This window comes from Phalangium opilio, unplaced genomic scaffold (assembly GCF_054372755.1).
Source record: "Phalangium opilio isolate 3A_F unplaced genomic scaffold, DU_Popi_V2 ptg000360l_1, whole genome shotgun sequence".
Taxonomy (NCBI): domain Eukaryota; kingdom Metazoa; phylum Arthropoda; class Arachnida; order Opiliones; family Phalangiidae; genus Phalangium; species Phalangium opilio.
In genome coordinates this window covers 2,856,953-2,871,631 of record NW_028324230.1, presented here as the reverse complement: position 1 = coordinate 2,871,631, position 14,679 = coordinate 2,856,953, and the positions used below count along the sequence as shown (strand labels likewise).

Here is a 14,679-nt window from a genome sequence, read left to right as displayed (position 1 = left end):
AAATAAAAGTGAAAAAGCCAACGGCACGCAGAGTTTCCAAGTACTGACTGCGCTCGACGCTGCTTAACTTCGGTGATCGGCGAGAACCGGTGTTTTCAGCGTGATATGGCCGTTGCCGAGAGTGCTATTTAATAATTTGAATTTAATTAACCTTCATCTTTAAAAAACAATAACAAAAAGAAGATATGTTTGCTTTTTTATATCTGGTGGAATTTAAAAGAGGAAATAAAAGTTTGAAAGCCAACGGCACGCAGGGTTTCCAAGTACTGATTGCGCTCGACGCTGCTTAACTTCGGGGATCGTACGAGAACCGGTGTTTTCAGCGTTATATGGCCGTTGCCGAGAGTGCTAGATAATAATTCGTATTTAAATTAAGTGAGACAAATTAACCATCATCTTTTTAAAACAATAACAAAAAGAAAATACGTTTGCTTTTTTTTTATATCTATTGGAATTTAAAAGAGGATAAAAAAGTGAAAAAGCCAACGGCACGCAGTGTTCCTAAGTGGTCTCCCTCCCAAGTACTGAATGCGCTCGACGCTGCTTAACTTCGGTGATCCGACGAGAACCGGTGTTTCCAGCGTGATATGGCCGTTGCCAAGAGTGCTAGATAATAATTCGAATTTAAATTAAGTGAGACAAATTGACCTTCATCTTTCTAAAACAATAACAAAAAGAAAATATGTTTGCTTTTTTCATATCTATTGGATTTTAAATGAGGAAAAAAAAGTGAAAAAGCCAACGGCACGCAGTGTTCCTAAGTGGTCTCCCTCCCAAGTACTGACTGCGCTCGACGCTGCTTAACTTTGGTGATCGGACGAGAACCGGTGTTTTCAGCGTGATATGGCCTTTCCGAGAGTGCTATTTAATAATTCGAATTTAAATTAAGTGAGACAAATTAACCTTCATCTTTTTAAAACAATAACAAAAAGAAAATATGTTTGCTTTTTTCATATCTATTGGAATTTAAAAGAGGAAAAAAAAGTGAAAAAGCCAACGGCACGCAGTGTTCCTAAGTGGTCTCCCTCCCAAGTACTGACTGCGCTCGACGCTGCTTAACTTCGGTGATCCGACGAGAACCGGTGTTTTCAGCGTGATATGGCCGTTGCCAAGAGTGCTAGATAATAATTCGAATTTAAATTAAGTGAGACAAATTGACCTTCATCTTTTTAAAACAATAACAAAAAAAAATATGTTTGCTTTTGCGCTCGACGCTGCTTAACTTCGGTGATCGGACGAGAACCGGTGTTTTCAGCGTGATATGGCCGTTGCCGAGAGTACTATTTAATAATTTGAATTTAATTAACCTTCATCTTTATAAATCAATAAGAAAAAGAAGATATGTTTGCTTTTTTCATATCTCATGGAATTTAAAAGGGGAAATAAAAGTGAAAAAGCCAACGGCACGCAGAGTTTCCAATTACTGACTGCGCTCGACGCTGCTTAACTTCGGTGATCGGCGAGAACCGGTGTTTTCAGCGTGATATGGCCGTTGCCGAGAGTGCTATTTAATAATTTGAATTTAATTAACCTTCATCTTTAAAAAACAATAACAAAAAGAAGATATGTTTGCTTTTTTATATCTGGTGGAATTTAAAAGAGGAAATAAAAGTTTGAAAGCCAACGGCACGCAGGGTTTCCAAGTACTGATTGCGCTCGACGCTGCTTAACTTCGGGGATCGTACGAGAACCGGTGTTTTCAGCGTTATATGGCCGTTGCCGAGAGTGCTAGATAATAATTCGTATTTAAATTAAGTGAGACAAATTAACCATCATCTTTTTAAAACAATAACAAAAAGAAAATATGTTTGCTTTTTTCATATCTATTGGAATTTAAAAGAGGAAAAAAAAGTGGAAAAGCCAACGGCACGCAGTGTTCCTAAGTGGTCTCCCTCCCAAGTACTGACTGCGCTCGACGCTGCTTAACTTCGGTGATCGGACGAGAACCGGTGTTTTCAGCGTGATATGGACGTTGCCGAGAGTGCTATTTAATAATTTGAATTTAATTAACCTTCATCTTTATAAATCAATAAGAAAGAGACGATATGTTTGCTTTTTTCATATCTCATGGAATTTAAAAGAGGAAATAAAAGTGAAAAAGCCAACGGCACGCAAAGTTTCCAAGTACTGACTGCGCTCGACGCTGCTTTACTTCGGTGATCGGCGAGAACCGGTGTTTTCAGCGTGATATGGCCGTTGCCGAGAGCGCTAGATAATAATTCGAATTTAAATTAAGTGAGACAAATTGACCTTCATCTTTTTAAAACAATAACAAAAAGAAAATATGTTTGCTTTTTTCATATCTATAGGAATTTAAAAGAGGAAAAAAAAGTGAAAAAGCCAACGGCACGCAGTGTTAATAAGTGGTCTCCCTCCCAAGTACTGACTGCGCTCGACGCTGCTTAACTTCGGTGATCGGACGAGAACCGGTGTTTTCAGCGTGATATGGCCGTTGCCGAGAGTGCTATTTAATAATTCGAATTTAATTAACTTTCATCTTTATAAAACAATAACAAAAAGAAGATATGTTTGCTTTTTTCATATCTGGTGGAATTTGAAAGAGGAAACAAAAGTGAAAAAGCCAACGGCACGCAGTATTCCCAAGTACTGTATGCGCTCGACGCTGCTTAACTTCGGTGATCGGACGAGAACCGGTGTTTTCAGCGTGATATGGCCGTTGCCGAGAGTGCTATTTAATAATTCGAATTTAAATTAAGTGAGACAAATTAACCTTCATCTTTTTAAAACAATAACAAAAAGAAAATATGTTTGCTTTTTTCATATCTATTGGAATTTAAAAGAGGAAAAAAAGTGAAAAAGCCAACGGCACGCAGTGTTCCTAAGTGGTCTCCCTCCCAAGTACTGACTGCGCTCGACGCTGCTTAACTTCGGTGATCCGACGAGAACCGGTGTTTTCAGCGTGATATGGCCGTTGCCGAGTATGCTGGATAATAATTCGAATTTAAATTAAGTGAGACAAATTGACCTTCATCTTTTTAAAACAATAACAAAAAGAAAATATGTTTGCTTTTTTCATATCTATAGGAATTTAAAAGAAAAAAAAAGTGAAAAAGCCAACGGCACGCAGTGTTCCTAAGTGGTCTCCCTCCCAAGTACTGACTGCGCTCGACGCTGCTTAACTTCGGTGATCGGACGAGAACCGGTGTTTTCAGCGTGATATGGCCGTTGCCGAGAGTGCTATTTAATAATTCGAATTTAAATTAAGTGAGACAAATTAACCTTCATCTTTTTAAAACAATAACAAAAAGAAAATATGTTTGCTTTTTTCATATCTATTGGAATTTAAAAGAGGAAAAAAACGTGAAAAAGCCAACAGCGCGCAGTGTTCCTAAGTGGTCTCCCTCCCAAGTACTGACTGCGCTCGACGCTGCTTAACTTCGGTGATCCGACGAGAACCGGTGTTTTCAGCGTGATATGGCCGTTGCCGAGAGTGCTAGATAATAATTCGAATTTAAATTAAGTGTGACAAATTGACCTTCATCTTTTTAAAACAATAACAAAAAGAAAATATGTTTGCTTTTTTCATATCTATAGGAATTTAAAAGAAAAAAAAAAGTGAAAAAGCCAACGGCACGCAGTGTTCCTAAGTGGTCTCCCTCCCAAGTACTGACTGCGCTCGACGCTGCTTAACTTCAGTGATCGGACGAGAACCGGTGTTTTCAGCGTGATATGGCCGTTGCCGAGAGTGCTATTTAATAATTCGAATTTAAATTAAGTGAGACAAATTAACCTTCATCTTTTTAAAACAATAACAAAAAGAAAATATGTTTGCTTTTTTCATATCTATTGGAATTTAAAAGAGGAAAATAACGTGAAAAAGCCAACAGCGCGCAGTGTTCCTAAGTGGTCTCCCTCCCAAGTACTGACTGCGCTCGACGCTGCTTAACTTCGGTGATCCGACGAGAACCGGGGTTTTCAGCGTGATATGGCCGTTGCCGAGAGTGCTAGATAATAATTCGAATTTAAATTAAGTGAGACAAATTGACCTTCATATTTTTAAAACAATAACAAAAAGAAAATATGTTTGCTTTTTTCATATCTATAGGAATTGAAAAGAGGAAAAAAAAGTGAAAAAGCCAACGGCACGCAGTGTTCCTAAGTGGTCTCCGTCCCAAGTACTGACTGCGCTCGACGCTGCTTAACTTCGGTGATCCGACGAGAACCGGTGTTTTCAGCGTGATATGGCCGTTGTCGAGAGTGCTAGATAATAATTCGAATTTAAATTAAGTGAGACAAATTGACCTTCATCTTTTTAAAACAATAACAAAAAGAAAATATGTTTGCTTTTTTCATATCTATAGGAATTGAAAAGAGGAAAAAAAAGTGAAAAAGCCAACGGCACGCAGTGTTCCTAAGTGGTCTCCCTCTCAAGTACTGACTGCGCTCGACGCTGCTTAACTTCGGTTATCGGACGAGAACCGGTGTTTTCAGCGTGATATGGCCGTTGCCGAGAGTGCTATTTAATAATTCGAATTTAATTAACCTTCATCTTTATAAATCAATAAGAAAGAGAAGATATGTTTGCTTTTTTCATATCTCATGGGATTTAAAAGAGGAAATAAAAGTGAAAAAGCCAACGGCACGCAAAGTTACCAAGTACTGACTGCGCTCGACGCTGCTTAACTTCGGTGATCGGACGAGAACCGGTGTTTTCAGCGTGATATGGCCGTTGCCGAGAGTGCTATTTAATAATTCGAATTTAAATTAAGTGAGACAAATTAACCTTCATCTTTTTAAAACAATAACAAAAAGAAAATATGTTTGCTTTTTTCATATCTATTGGAATTTAAAACAGGAAAAAAAAGTGAAAAAGCCAACGGCACGCAGTGTTCCTAAGTGGTCTCCCTCCCAAGTACTGACTGCGCTCGACGCTGCTTAACTTCGGTGATCGGACGAGAACCGGTGTTTTAAGCGTGATATGGCCGTTGCCGAGAGAGTATTTAATAATTCGAATTTAAATTAAGTGAGACAAATTAACCTTCATCTTTTTAAAACAATAACAAAAAGAAAATATGTTGGCTTTTTTCATATCTATTGGAATTTAAAAGAAGAAAAAAACGTGAAAAAGCCAACAGCGCGCAGTGTTCCTAAGTGGTCTCCCTCCCAAGTACTGACTGCGCTCGACGCTGCTTAACTTCGGTGATCCGACGAGAACCGGTGTTTTCAGCGTGATATGGCCGTTGCCGAGAGTGCTAGATAATAATTCGAATTTAAATTAAGTGAGACAAATTGACCTTCATCTTTTTAAAACAATAACAAAAAGAAAATATGTTTGCATTTTTCATATCTATAGGAATTGAAAAGAGGAAAAAAAAGTGAAAAAGCCAACGGCACGCAGTGTTCCTAAGTGGTCTCCCTCCCAAGTACTGACTGCGCTCGACGCTGCTTAACTTCGGTGATCGGACGAGAACCGGTGTTTTCAGCTTGATATGGCCGTTGCCGAGAGTGCTATTTAATAATTCGAATATAAATTAAGTGAGACAAATTAACCTTCATCTTTTTAAAACAATAACAAAAAGAAAATATGTTTGCTTTTTTCATATCTATTGGAATTTAAAAGAGGAAAAAAAAGTGAAAAAGCCAACGGCACGCAGTGTTCCTAAGTGGTCTCCCTCCCAAGTACTGACTGCGCTCGACGCTGCTTAACTTCGGTGATCGGACGAGAACCGGTGTTTTCAGCGTGATATGGCCGTTGCCGTGAGTGCTATTTAATAATTCGAATTTAATTAACCTTCATCTTTATAAATCAATAAGAAAGAGAAGATATGTTTGCTTTTTTCATATCTCATGGAATTTAAAAGAGGAAATAAAAGTGAAAAAGCCAACGGCACGCAAAGTTTCCAAGTACTGACTGCGCTCGACGCTGCTTAACTTCGGTGATCGGACGAGAACCGGTGTTTTCAGCGTGATATGGCCGTTACCGATAGTGCTATTTAATAATTCGAATTTAATATAAGTGAGACAAATTAACCTTCATCTTTTTAAAACAATAACAAAAAGAAAATATGTTTGCTTTTTTCATATCTATTGGAATTTAAAAGAGGAAAAAAAGTGAAAAAGCCAACGGCACGCAGTGTTCCTAAGTGGTCTCCCTCCCAAGTACTGACTGCGCTCGACGCTGCTAAACTTCGGTGATCCGACGAGAACCGGTGTTTTCAGCGTGATATGGCCGTTGCCGAGAGTGCTAGATAATAATTCGAATTTAAATTAAGTGAGACAAATTGACCTTCATCTTTTTAAAACAATAACAAAAAGAAAATATGTTTGCTTTTTTCATATCTATAGGAATTTAAAAGAAAAAAAAAAGTGAAAAAGCCAACGGCACGCAGTGTTCCTAAGTGGTCTCCCTCCCAAGTACTGACTGCGCTCGACGCTGCTTAACTTCAGTGATCGGACGAGAACCGGTGTTTTCAGCGTGATATGGCCGTTGCCGAGAGTGCTATTTAATAATTCGAATTTAAATTAAGTGAGACAAATTAACCTTCATCTTTTTAAAACAATAACAAAAAGAAAATATGTTTGCTTTTTTCATATCTATTGGAATTTAAAAGAGGAAAAAAACGTGAAAAAGCCAACAGCGCGCAGTGTTCCTAAGTGGTCTCCCTCCCAAGTACTGACTGCGCTCGACGCTGCTTAACTTCGGTGATCCGACGAGAACCGGTGTTTTCAGCGTGATATGGCCGTTGCCGAGAGTGCTAGATAATAATTCGAATTTAAATTAAGTGAGACAAATTGACCTTCATCTTTTTAAAACAATAACAAAAAGAAAATATGTTTGCTTTTTTCATATCTATTGGAATTGAAAAGAGGAAAAAAAGTGAAAAAGCCAACGGCACGCAGTGTTCCTAAGTGGTCTCCCTCCCAAGTACTGACTGCGCTCGACGCTGCTTAACTTCGGTTATCGGACGAGAACCGGTGTTTTCAGCGTGATATGGCCGTTGCCGAGAGTGCTATTTAATAATTCGAATTTAATTAACCTTCATCTTTATAAATCAATAAGAAAGAGAAGATATGTTTGCTTTTTTCATATCTCATGGAATTTAAAAGAGGAAATAAAAGTGAAAAAGCCAACGGCACGCAAAGTTTCCAAGTACTGACTGCGCTCGACGCTGCTTAACTTCGGTGATCGGACGAGAACCGGTGTTTTCAGCGTGATATGGCCGTTGCCGAGAGTGCTATTTAATAATTCGAATTTAAATTAAGTGAGACAAATTAACCTTCATCTTTTTAAAACAATAACAAAAAGAAAATATGTTTGCTTTTTTCATATCTATTGGAATTTAAAAGAGGAAAAAAAAGTGAAAAAGCCAACGGCACGCAGTGTTCCTAAGTGGTCTCCCTCCCAAGTACTGACTGCGCTCGACGCTGCTTAACTTCGGTGATCGGACGAGAACCGGTGTTTTAAGCGTGATATGGCCGTTGCCGAGAGAGTATTTAATAATTCGAATTTAAATTAAGTGAGACAAATTAACCTTCATCTTTTTAAAACAATAACAAAAAGAAAATATGTTGGCTTTTTTCATATCTATTGGAATTTAAAAGAAGAAAAAAACGTGAAAAAGCCAACAGCGCGCAGTGTTCCTAAGTGGTCTCCCTCCCAAGTACTGACTGCGCTCGACGCTGCTTAACTTCGGTGGTCCGACGAGAACCGGTGTTTTCAGCGTGATATGGCCGTTGCCGAGAGTGCTAGATAATAATTCGAATTTAAATTAAGTGAGACAAATTGACCTTCATCTTTTTAAAACAATAACAAAAAGAAAATATGTTTGCTTTTTTCATATCTATAGGAATTAAAAAGAGGAAAAAAAAGTGAAAAAGCCAACGGCACGCAGTGTTCCTAAGTGGTCTCCCTCCCAAGTACTGACTGCGCTCGACGCTGCTTAACTTCGGTTATCGGACGAGAACCGGTGTTTTCAGCGTGATATGGCCGTTGCCGAGAGTGCTATTTAATAATTCGAATTTAATTAACCTTCATCTTTATAAATCAATAAGAAAGAGAAGATATGTTTGCTTTTTTCATATCTCATGGAATTTAAAAGAGGAAATAAAAGTGAAAAAGCCAACGGCACGCAAAGTTTCCAAGTACTGACTGCGCTCGACGCTGCTTAACTTCGGTGATCGGACGAGAACCGGTGTTTTCAGCGTGATATGGCCGTTGCCGAGAGTGCTATTTAATAATTCGAATTTAAATTAAGTGAGACAAATTAACCTTCATCTTTTTAAAACAATAACAAAAAGAAAATATGTTTGCTTTTTTCATATCTATTGGAATTTAAAAGAGGAAAAAAAAGTGAAAAAGCCAACGGCACGCAGTGTTCCTAAGTGGTCTCCCTCCCAAGTACTGACTGCGCTCGACGCTGCTTAACTTCGGTGATCGGACGAGAACCGGTGTTTTAAGCGTGATATGGCCGTTGCCGAGAGAGTATTTAATAATTCGAATTTAAATTAAGTGAGACAAATTAACCTTCATCTTTTTAAAACAATAACAAAAAGAAAATATGTTGGCTTTTTTCATATCTATTGGAATTTAAAAGAAGAAAAAAACGTGAAAAAGCCAACAGCGCGCAGTGTTCCTAAGTGGTCTCCCTCCCAAGTACTGACTGCGCTCGACGCTGCTTAACTTCGGTGGTCCGACGAGAACCGGTGTTTTCAGCGTGATATGGCCGTTGCCGAGCGTGCTAGATAATAATTCGAATTTAAATTAAGTGAGACAAATTGACCTTCATCTTTTTAAAACAATAACAAAAAGAAAATATGTTTGCTTTTTTCATATCTATAGGAATTAAAAAGAGGAAAAAAAAGTGAAAAAGCCAACGGCACGCAGTGTTCCTAAGTGGTCTCCCTCCCAAGTACTGACTGCGCTCGACGCTGCTTAACTTCGGTTATCGGACGAGAACCGGTGTTTTCAGCGTGATATGGCCGTTGCCGAGAGTGCTATTTAATAATTCGAATTTAATTAACCTTCATCTTTATAAATCAATAAGAAAGAGAAGATATGTTTGCTTTTTTCATATCTCATGGAATTTAAAAGAGGAAATAAAAGTGAAAAAGCCAACGGCACGCAAAGTTTCCAAGTACTGACTGCGCTCGACGCTGCTTAACTTCGGTGATCGGACGAGAACCGGTGTTTTCAGCGTGATATGGCCGTTGCCGAGAGTGCTATTTAATAATTCGAATTTAAATTAAGTGAGACAAATTAACCTTCATCTTTTTAAAACAATAACAAAAAGAAAATATGTTTGCTTTTTTCATATCTATTGGAATTTAAAAGAGGAAAAAAAAGTGAAAAAGCCAACGGCACGCAGTGTTCCTAAGTGGTCTCCCTCCCAAGTACTGACTGCGCTCGACGCTGCTTAACTTCGGTGATCGGACGAGAACCGGTGTTTTCAGCGTGATATGGCCGTTGCCGTGAGTGCTATTTAATAATTCGAATTTAAATTAAGTGAGACAAATTAACCATCTTTTTAAAACAATAACAAAAAGAAAATATGTTGGCTTTTTTCATATCTATTGGAATTTAAAAGAGGAAAAAAAAGTGAAAAAGCCAACGGCACGCAGTGTTCCTAAGTGGTCTCCCTCCCAAGTACTGACTGCGCTCGACGCTGCTTAACTTCGGTTATCGGACGAGAACCGGTGTTTTCAGCGTGATATGGCCGTTGCCGAGAGTGCTATTTAATAATTCGAATTTAATTAACATTCATCTTTATAAATCAATAAGAAAGAGAAGATATGTTTGCTTTTTTCATATCTCATGGAATTTAAAAGAGGAAATAAAAGTGAAAAAGCCAACGGCACGCAAGGTTTCCAAGTACTGACTGCGCTCGACGCTGCTTAACTTCGGTGATCGGACGAGAACCGGTGTTTTCAGCGTGATATGGCCGTTGCCGAGAGTTTTAGATAATAATTCGAATTTAAATTAAGTGAGACAAATTAACCATCATCTTTTTAAAACAATAACAATAAGAAAATATGTTTGCTTTTTTCATATCTATTGGATTTTAAAAGAGGAAAAAAAAGTGAAAAAGCCAACGGCACGCAGTGTTCCTAAGTGGTCTCTCTCCCAAGTACTGACTGCGCTCGACGCTGCTTAACTTCGGTGATCAGACGAGAACCGGTGTTTTCAGCGTGATATGGCCGTTGCCGAGAGTGCTATTTAATAATTCGAATTTAAATTAAGTGAGACAAATTAACCTTCATCTTTTTAAAACAATAACAAAAAGAAAATATGTTTGCTTTTTTCATATCTATTGGAATTTAAAAGAGGAAAAAAAAGTGAAAAAGCCAACGGCACGCAGTGTTCCTAAGTGGTCTCCCTCCCAAGTACTGACTGCGCTCGACGCTGCTTAACTTCGGTGATCGGACGAGAACCGGTGTTTTCAGCGTGATATGGCCGTTGCCGAGAGTGCTATTTAATAATTCGAATTTAAATTAAGTGAGACAAATTAACCTTCATCTTTTTAAAACAATAACAAAAAGAAAATATGTTGGCTTTTTTCATATCTATTGGAATTTAAAAGAGGAAAAAAAAGTGAAAAAGCCAACGCACGCAGTGTTCCTAAGTGGTCTCCCTCCCAAGTACTGACTGCGCTCGACGCTGCTTAACTTCGGTGATCGGACGAGAACCGGTGTTTTCAGCGTGATATGGCCGTTGCCGAGAGTGCTATTTAATAATTCGAATTTAAATTAAGTGAGACAAATTAACCTTCATCTTTTTAAAACAATAACAAAAAGAAAATATGTTTGCTTTTTTCATATCTATTGGAATTTAAAAGAGGAAAAAAAAGTGAAAAAGCCAACGGCACGCAGTGTTCCTAAGTGGTCTCCCTCCCAAGTACTGACTGCGCTCGACGCTGCTTAACTTCGGTGATCGGACGAGAACCGGTGTTTTCAGCGTGATATGGCCGATGCCGTGAGTGCTATTTAATAATTCGAATTTAAATTAAGTGAGACAAATTAACCTTCATCTTTTTAAAACAATAACAAAAAGAAAATATGTTGGCTTTTTTCATATCTATTGGAATTTAAAAGAGGAAAAAAAAAGTGAAAAAGCCAACGGCACGCAGTGTTCCTAAGTGGTCTCCCTCCCAAGTACTGACTGCGCTCGACGCTGCTTAACTTCGGTTATCGGACGAGAACCGGTGTTTTCAGCGTGATATGGCCGTTGCCGAGAGTGCTATTTAATAATTCGAATTTAATTAACATTCATCTTTATAAATCAATAAGAAAGAGAAGATATGTTTGCTTTTTTCATATCTCATGGAATTTAAAAGAGGAAATAAAAGTGAAAAAGCCAACGGCACGCAAAGTTTCCAAGTACTGACTGCGCTCGACGCTGCTTAACTTCGGTGATCGGACGAGAACCGGTGTTTTCAGCGTGATATGGCCGTTGCCGAGAGTTTTAGATAATAATTCGAATTTAAATTAAGTGAGACAAATTAACCATCATCTTTTTAAAACAATAACAATAAGAAAATATGTTTGCTTTTTTCATATCTATTGGATTTTAAAAGAGGAAAAAAAAGTGAAAAAGCCAACGGCACGCAGTGTTCCTAAGTGGTCTCTCTCCCAAGTACTGACTGCGCTCGACGCTGCTTAACTTCATTGATCAGACGAGAACCGGTGTTTTCAGCGTGATATGGCCGTTGCCGAGAGTGCTATTTAATAATTCGAATTTAAATTAAGTGAGACAAATTAACCTTCATCTTTTTAAAACAATAACAAAAAGAAAATATGTTTGCTTTTTTCATATCTATTGGAATTTAAAAGAGGAAAAAAAAGTGAAAAAGCCAACGGCACGCAGTGTTCCTAAGTGGTATCCCTCCCAAGTACTGACTGCGCTTGACGCTGCTTAACTTCCGTGATCCGACGAGAACCGGTGTTTTCAGCGTGATATGGCCGTTGCCGAGAGTGCTGGATAATAATTCGAATTTAAATTAAGTGAGACAAATTGACCTTCATCTTTTTAAAACAATAACAAAAAGAAAATATGTTTGCTTTTTTCATATCTATAGGAATTTAAAAGAAAAAAAAAAGTGAAAAAGCCAACGGCACGCAGTGTTCCTAAGTGGTCTCCCTCCCAAGTACTGACTGCGCTCGACGCTGCTTAACTTCGGTGATCGGACGAGAACCGGTGTTTTCAGCCTGATATGGCCGTTGCCGAGAGTGCTATTTAATAATTCGAATTTAAATTAAGTGAGACAAATTAACCTTCATCTTTTTAAAACAATAACAAAAAGAAAATATGTTGGCTTTTTTCATATCTATTGGAATTTAAAAGAGGAAAAAAAAGTGAAAAAGCCAACGGCACGCAGTGTTCCTAAGTGGTCTCCCTCCCAAGTACTGACTGCGCTCGACGCTGCTTAACTTCGGTGATCGGACGAGAACCGGTGTTTTAAGCGTGATATGGCCGTTGCCGAGAGAGTATTTAATAATTCGAATTTAAATTAAGTGAGACAAATTAACCTTCATCTTTTTAAAACAATAACAAAAAGAAAATATGTTGGCTTTTTTCATATCTATAGGAATTAAAAAGATGAAAAAAACGTGAAAAAGCCAACAGCGCGCAGTGTTCCTAAGTGGTCTCCCTCCCAAGTACTGACTGCGCTCGACGCTGCTTAACTTCGGTTATCGGACGAGAACCGGTGTTTTCAGCGTGATATGGCCGTTGCCGAGAGTGCTATTTAATAATTCGAATTTAATTAACCTTCATCTTTATAAATCAATAAGAAAGAGAAGATATGTTTGCTTTTTTCATATCTCATGGAATTTAAAAGAGGAAATAAAAGTGAAAAAGCCAACGGCACGCAAAGTTTCCAAGTACTGACTGCGCTCGACGCTGCTTAACTTCGGTGATCGGACGAGAACCGGTGTTTTCAGCGTGATATGGCCGTTGCCGAGAGTGCTATTTAATAATTCGAATTTAAATTAAGTGAGACAAATTAACCTTCATCTTTTTAAAACAATAACAAAAAGAAAATATGTTTGCTTTTTTCATATCTATTGGAATTTAAAAGAGGAAAAAAAAAGTGAAAAAGCCAACGGCACGCAGCGTTCCTAAGTGGTCTCCCTCCCAAGTACTGACTGCGCTCGACGCTGCTTAACTTCGGTGATCGGACGAGAACCGGTGTTTTCAGCGTGATATGGCCGATGCTGTGAGTGCTATTTAATAAATCGAATTTAAATTAAGTGAGACAAATTAACCTTCATCTTTTTAAAACAATAACAAAAAGTAAATATGTTGGCTTTTTTCATATCTATTGGAATTTAAAAGAGGAAAAAAAAGTGAAAAAGCCAACGGCACGCAGTGTTCCTAAGTGGTCTCCCTCCCAAGTACTGACTGCGCTCGACGCTGCTTAACTTCGGTTATCGGACGAGAACCGGTGTTTTCAGCGTGATATGGCCGTTGCCGAGAGTGCTATTTAATAATTCGAATTTAATTAACATTCATCTTTATAAATCAATAAGAAAGAGAAGATATGTTTGCTTTTTTCATATCTCATGGAATTTAAAAGAGGAAATAAAAGTGAAAAAGCCAACGGCACGCAAAGTTTCCAAGTACTGACTGCGCTCGACGCTGCTTAACTTCGGTGATCGGACGAGAACCGGTGTTTTCAGCGTGATATGGCCGTTGCCGAGAGTTTTAGATAATAATTCGAATTTAAATTAAGTGAGACAAATTAACCATCATCTTTTTAAAACAATAACAATAAGAAAATATGTTTGCTTTTTTCATATCTATTGGATTTTAAAAGAGGAAAAAAAAGTGAAAAAGCCAACGGCACGCAGTGTTCCTAAGTGGTCTCTCTCCCAAGTACTGACTGCGCTCGACGCTGCTTAACTTCGGTGATCAGACGAGAACCGGTGTTTTCAGCGTGATATGGCCGTTGCCGAGAGTGCTATTTAATAATTCGAATTTAAATTAAGTGAGACAAATTAACCTTCATCTTTTTAAAACAATAACAAAAAGAAAATATGTTTGCTTTTTTCATATCTATTGGAATTTAAAAGAGGAAAAAAAAGTGAAAAAGCCAACGGCACGCAGTGTTCCTAAGTGGTCTCCCTCCCAAGTACTGACTGCGCTCGACGCTGCTCAACTTCGGTGATCGGACGAGAACCGGTGTTTTCAGCGTGATATGGCCGTTGCCGAGAGTGCTATTTAATAATTCGAATTTAATTAACCTTCATCTTTATAAATCAATAAGAAAAAGAAGATATGTTTGCTTTTTTCATATCTCATGGAATTTAAAAGAGGAAATAAAAGTGAAAAAGCCAACGGCACGCAAAGTTTCCAAGTACTGACTGCGCTCGACGCTGCTTAACTTCGGTGATCGGACGAGAACCGGTGTTTTCAGCGTGATATGGCCGTTGCCGAGAGTGCTAGATAATAATTCGAATTTAAATTAAGTGAGACAAATTAACCATCATCTTTTTAAAACAATAACAAAAAGAAAATATGTTTGCTTTTTTCATATCTATTGGAATTTAAAAGAGGAAAAAAAGTGAAAAAGCCAACGGCACGCAGTGTTCCTAAGTGGTCTCCCTCCCAAGTACTGACTGCGCTCGACGCTGCTTAACTTCGGTGATCTGACGAGAACCGGTGTTTTCAGCGTGATATGGCCGTTGCCGAGAGTGCCATTTAATAATTCGAATTTAAATTAA

The 14,679-nt window shown here is 38.3% G+C and overlaps 23 non-coding genes and 31 pseudogenes across 23 annotated transcripts; all 54 read right to left on the bottom strand.

The window, feature by feature from the left end:
* Positions 1 to 480: 480 nt before the first annotated feature.
* Positions 481 to 599, bottom strand: LOC149599505 (5S ribosomal RNA; annotated as a pseudogene).
* Positions 600 to 736: 137 nt separating this feature from the next.
* Positions 737 to 855, bottom strand: LOC149599504 (5S ribosomal RNA; annotated as a pseudogene).
* A 136-nt stretch (positions 856 to 991) lies between these two features.
* Positions 992 to 1,110, bottom strand: LOC149599503 (5S ribosomal RNA). Its single transcript, XR_016378081.1, has one exon. It is a non-coding gene; the product is annotated as a 5S ribosomal RNA (ribosomal RNA).
* A 748-nt stretch (positions 1,111 to 1,858) lies between these two features.
* On the bottom strand, positions 1,859 to 1,977 carry LOC149599502 (5S ribosomal RNA; annotated as a pseudogene).
* A 361-nt stretch (positions 1,978 to 2,338) lies between these two features.
* LOC149599501 (5S ribosomal RNA) lies at positions 2,339 to 2,457 on the bottom strand (annotated as a pseudogene).
* A 122-nt stretch (positions 2,458 to 2,579) lies between these two features.
* LOC149599500 (5S ribosomal RNA) lies at positions 2,580 to 2,682 on the bottom strand (annotated as a pseudogene).
* Positions 2,683 to 2,818: 136 nt separating this feature from the next.
* Positions 2,819 to 2,937, bottom strand: LOC149599499 (5S ribosomal RNA). Its single transcript, XR_016378080.1, has one exon. It is a non-coding gene; the product is annotated as a 5S ribosomal RNA (ribosomal RNA).
* Positions 2,938 to 3,072: 135 nt separating this feature from the next.
* Positions 3,073 to 3,191, bottom strand: LOC149599498 (5S ribosomal RNA). The gene has a single exon (XR_016378716.1). It is a non-coding gene; the product is annotated as a 5S ribosomal RNA (ribosomal RNA).
* A 137-nt stretch (positions 3,192 to 3,328) lies between these two features.
* On the bottom strand, positions 3,329 to 3,447 carry LOC149599497 (5S ribosomal RNA; annotated as a pseudogene).
* A 136-nt stretch (positions 3,448 to 3,583) lies between these two features.
* LOC149599496 (5S ribosomal RNA) lies at positions 3,584 to 3,702 on the bottom strand. The gene has a single exon (XR_016379166.1). It is a non-coding gene; the product is annotated as a 5S ribosomal RNA (ribosomal RNA).
* Positions 3,703 to 3,839: 137 nt separating this feature from the next.
* On the bottom strand, positions 3,840 to 3,958 carry LOC149599495 (5S ribosomal RNA; annotated as a pseudogene).
* Positions 3,959 to 4,095: 137 nt separating this feature from the next.
* LOC149599494 (5S ribosomal RNA) lies at positions 4,096 to 4,214 on the bottom strand (annotated as a pseudogene).
* A 137-nt stretch (positions 4,215 to 4,351) lies between these two features.
* On the bottom strand, positions 4,352 to 4,470 carry LOC149599493 (5S ribosomal RNA; annotated as a pseudogene).
* A 122-nt stretch (positions 4,471 to 4,592) lies between these two features.
* On the bottom strand, positions 4,593 to 4,695 carry LOC149599492 (5S ribosomal RNA; annotated as a pseudogene).
* A 137-nt stretch (positions 4,696 to 4,832) lies between these two features.
* On the bottom strand, positions 4,833 to 4,951 carry LOC149599491 (5S ribosomal RNA). Its single transcript, XR_016377887.1, has one exon. It is a non-coding gene; the product is annotated as a 5S ribosomal RNA (ribosomal RNA).
* Positions 4,952 to 5,087: 136 nt separating this feature from the next.
* On the bottom strand, positions 5,088 to 5,206 carry LOC149599490 (5S ribosomal RNA; annotated as a pseudogene).
* Positions 5,207 to 5,343: 137 nt separating this feature from the next.
* LOC149599489 (5S ribosomal RNA) lies at positions 5,344 to 5,462 on the bottom strand. Its single transcript, XR_016378242.1, has one exon. It is a non-coding gene; the product is annotated as a 5S ribosomal RNA (ribosomal RNA).
* A 137-nt stretch (positions 5,463 to 5,599) lies between these two features.
* LOC149599488 (5S ribosomal RNA) lies at positions 5,600 to 5,718 on the bottom strand. Its single transcript, XR_016378704.1, has one exon. It is a non-coding gene; the product is annotated as a 5S ribosomal RNA (ribosomal RNA).
* Positions 5,719 to 5,840: 122 nt separating this feature from the next.
* LOC149599487 (5S ribosomal RNA) lies at positions 5,841 to 5,943 on the bottom strand (annotated as a pseudogene).
* A 136-nt stretch (positions 5,944 to 6,079) lies between these two features.
* Positions 6,080 to 6,198, bottom strand: LOC149599486 (5S ribosomal RNA; annotated as a pseudogene).
* Positions 6,199 to 6,334: 136 nt separating this feature from the next.
* On the bottom strand, positions 6,335 to 6,453 carry LOC149599485 (5S ribosomal RNA). Its single transcript, XR_016379165.1, has one exon. It is a non-coding gene; the product is annotated as a 5S ribosomal RNA (ribosomal RNA).
* Positions 6,454 to 6,590: 137 nt separating this feature from the next.
* Positions 6,591 to 6,709, bottom strand: LOC149599484 (5S ribosomal RNA; annotated as a pseudogene).
* A 136-nt stretch (positions 6,710 to 6,845) lies between these two features.
* On the bottom strand, positions 6,846 to 6,964 carry LOC149599483 (5S ribosomal RNA). The gene has a single exon (XR_016378477.1). It is a non-coding gene; the product is annotated as a 5S ribosomal RNA (ribosomal RNA).
* Positions 6,965 to 7,086: 122 nt separating this feature from the next.
* Positions 7,087 to 7,189, bottom strand: LOC149599482 (5S ribosomal RNA; annotated as a pseudogene).
* A 137-nt stretch (positions 7,190 to 7,326) lies between these two features.
* Positions 7,327 to 7,445, bottom strand: LOC149599481 (5S ribosomal RNA). Its single transcript, XR_016377886.1, has one exon. It is a non-coding gene; the product is annotated as a 5S ribosomal RNA (ribosomal RNA).
* Positions 7,446 to 7,581: 136 nt separating this feature from the next.
* Positions 7,582 to 7,700, bottom strand: LOC149599480 (5S ribosomal RNA; annotated as a pseudogene).
* Positions 7,701 to 7,837: 137 nt separating this feature from the next.
* Positions 7,838 to 7,956, bottom strand: LOC149599479 (5S ribosomal RNA). The gene has a single exon (XR_016378476.1). It is a non-coding gene; the product is annotated as a 5S ribosomal RNA (ribosomal RNA).
* A 122-nt stretch (positions 7,957 to 8,078) lies between these two features.
* On the bottom strand, positions 8,079 to 8,181 carry LOC149599478 (5S ribosomal RNA; annotated as a pseudogene).
* Positions 8,182 to 8,318: 137 nt separating this feature from the next.
* On the bottom strand, positions 8,319 to 8,437 carry LOC149599477 (5S ribosomal RNA). The gene has a single exon (XR_016377885.1). It is a non-coding gene; the product is annotated as a 5S ribosomal RNA (ribosomal RNA).
* A 136-nt stretch (positions 8,438 to 8,573) lies between these two features.
* On the bottom strand, positions 8,574 to 8,692 carry LOC149599476 (5S ribosomal RNA; annotated as a pseudogene).
* Positions 8,693 to 8,829: 137 nt separating this feature from the next.
* On the bottom strand, positions 8,830 to 8,948 carry LOC149599475 (5S ribosomal RNA). The gene has a single exon (XR_016378475.1). It is a non-coding gene; the product is annotated as a 5S ribosomal RNA (ribosomal RNA).
* Positions 8,949 to 9,070: 122 nt separating this feature from the next.
* LOC149599474 (5S ribosomal RNA) lies at positions 9,071 to 9,173 on the bottom strand (annotated as a pseudogene).
* Positions 9,174 to 9,310: 137 nt separating this feature from the next.
* On the bottom strand, positions 9,311 to 9,429 carry LOC149599473 (5S ribosomal RNA). Its single transcript, XR_016378693.1, has one exon. It is a non-coding gene; the product is annotated as a 5S ribosomal RNA (ribosomal RNA).
* A 134-nt stretch (positions 9,430 to 9,563) lies between these two features.
* LOC149599472 (5S ribosomal RNA) lies at positions 9,564 to 9,682 on the bottom strand. Its single transcript, XR_016378474.1, has one exon. It is a non-coding gene; the product is annotated as a 5S ribosomal RNA (ribosomal RNA).
* A 122-nt stretch (positions 9,683 to 9,804) lies between these two features.
* LOC149599471 (5S ribosomal RNA) lies at positions 9,805 to 9,907 on the bottom strand (annotated as a pseudogene).
* A 137-nt stretch (positions 9,908 to 10,044) lies between these two features.
* On the bottom strand, positions 10,045 to 10,163 carry LOC149599470 (5S ribosomal RNA; annotated as a pseudogene).
* Positions 10,164 to 10,300: 137 nt separating this feature from the next.
* LOC149599469 (5S ribosomal RNA) lies at positions 10,301 to 10,419 on the bottom strand. Its single transcript, XR_016378682.1, has one exon. It is a non-coding gene; the product is annotated as a 5S ribosomal RNA (ribosomal RNA).
* Positions 10,420 to 10,556: 137 nt separating this feature from the next.
* LOC149599468 (5S ribosomal RNA) lies at positions 10,557 to 10,674 on the bottom strand (annotated as a pseudogene).
* Positions 10,675 to 10,811: 137 nt separating this feature from the next.
* LOC149599467 (5S ribosomal RNA) lies at positions 10,812 to 10,930 on the bottom strand. Its single transcript, XR_016378353.1, has one exon. It is a non-coding gene; the product is annotated as a 5S ribosomal RNA (ribosomal RNA).
* A 138-nt stretch (positions 10,931 to 11,068) lies between these two features.
* LOC149599466 (5S ribosomal RNA) lies at positions 11,069 to 11,187 on the bottom strand. Its single transcript, XR_016378473.1, has one exon. It is a non-coding gene; the product is annotated as a 5S ribosomal RNA (ribosomal RNA).
* Positions 11,188 to 11,309: 122 nt separating this feature from the next.
* On the bottom strand, positions 11,310 to 11,412 carry LOC149599465 (5S ribosomal RNA; annotated as a pseudogene).
* Positions 11,413 to 11,549: 137 nt separating this feature from the next.
* Positions 11,550 to 11,668, bottom strand: LOC149599464 (5S ribosomal RNA; annotated as a pseudogene).
* Positions 11,669 to 11,805: 137 nt separating this feature from the next.
* Positions 11,806 to 11,924, bottom strand: LOC149599463 (5S ribosomal RNA; annotated as a pseudogene).
* Positions 11,925 to 12,060: 136 nt separating this feature from the next.
* LOC149599462 (5S ribosomal RNA) lies at positions 12,061 to 12,179 on the bottom strand. The gene has a single exon (XR_016378400.1). It is a non-coding gene; the product is annotated as a 5S ribosomal RNA (ribosomal RNA).
* A 137-nt stretch (positions 12,180 to 12,316) lies between these two features.
* On the bottom strand, positions 12,317 to 12,435 carry LOC149599461 (5S ribosomal RNA). Its single transcript, XR_016377884.1, has one exon. It is a non-coding gene; the product is annotated as a 5S ribosomal RNA (ribosomal RNA).
* A 136-nt stretch (positions 12,436 to 12,571) lies between these two features.
* On the bottom strand, positions 12,572 to 12,690 carry LOC149599460 (5S ribosomal RNA; annotated as a pseudogene).
* A 122-nt stretch (positions 12,691 to 12,812) lies between these two features.
* On the bottom strand, positions 12,813 to 12,915 carry LOC149599459 (5S ribosomal RNA; annotated as a pseudogene).
* Positions 12,916 to 13,053: 138 nt separating this feature from the next.
* On the bottom strand, positions 13,054 to 13,172 carry LOC149599458 (5S ribosomal RNA; annotated as a pseudogene).
* Positions 13,173 to 13,309: 137 nt separating this feature from the next.
* Positions 13,310 to 13,428, bottom strand: LOC149599457 (5S ribosomal RNA). Its single transcript, XR_016378472.1, has one exon. It is a non-coding gene; the product is annotated as a 5S ribosomal RNA (ribosomal RNA).
* Positions 13,429 to 13,550: 122 nt separating this feature from the next.
* Positions 13,551 to 13,653, bottom strand: LOC149599456 (5S ribosomal RNA; annotated as a pseudogene).
* A 137-nt stretch (positions 13,654 to 13,790) lies between these two features.
* On the bottom strand, positions 13,791 to 13,909 carry LOC149599455 (5S ribosomal RNA; annotated as a pseudogene).
* Positions 13,910 to 14,046: 137 nt separating this feature from the next.
* LOC149599454 (5S ribosomal RNA) lies at positions 14,047 to 14,165 on the bottom strand. The gene has a single exon (XR_016378606.1). It is a non-coding gene; the product is annotated as a 5S ribosomal RNA (ribosomal RNA).
* Positions 14,166 to 14,287: 122 nt separating this feature from the next.
* Positions 14,288 to 14,390, bottom strand: LOC149599453 (5S ribosomal RNA; annotated as a pseudogene).
* A 136-nt stretch (positions 14,391 to 14,526) lies between these two features.
* On the bottom strand, positions 14,527 to 14,645 carry LOC149599452 (5S ribosomal RNA). The gene has a single exon (XR_016379120.1). It is a non-coding gene; the product is annotated as a 5S ribosomal RNA (ribosomal RNA).
* Between the last annotated feature and the right edge of the window lie 34 nt (positions 14,646 to 14,679).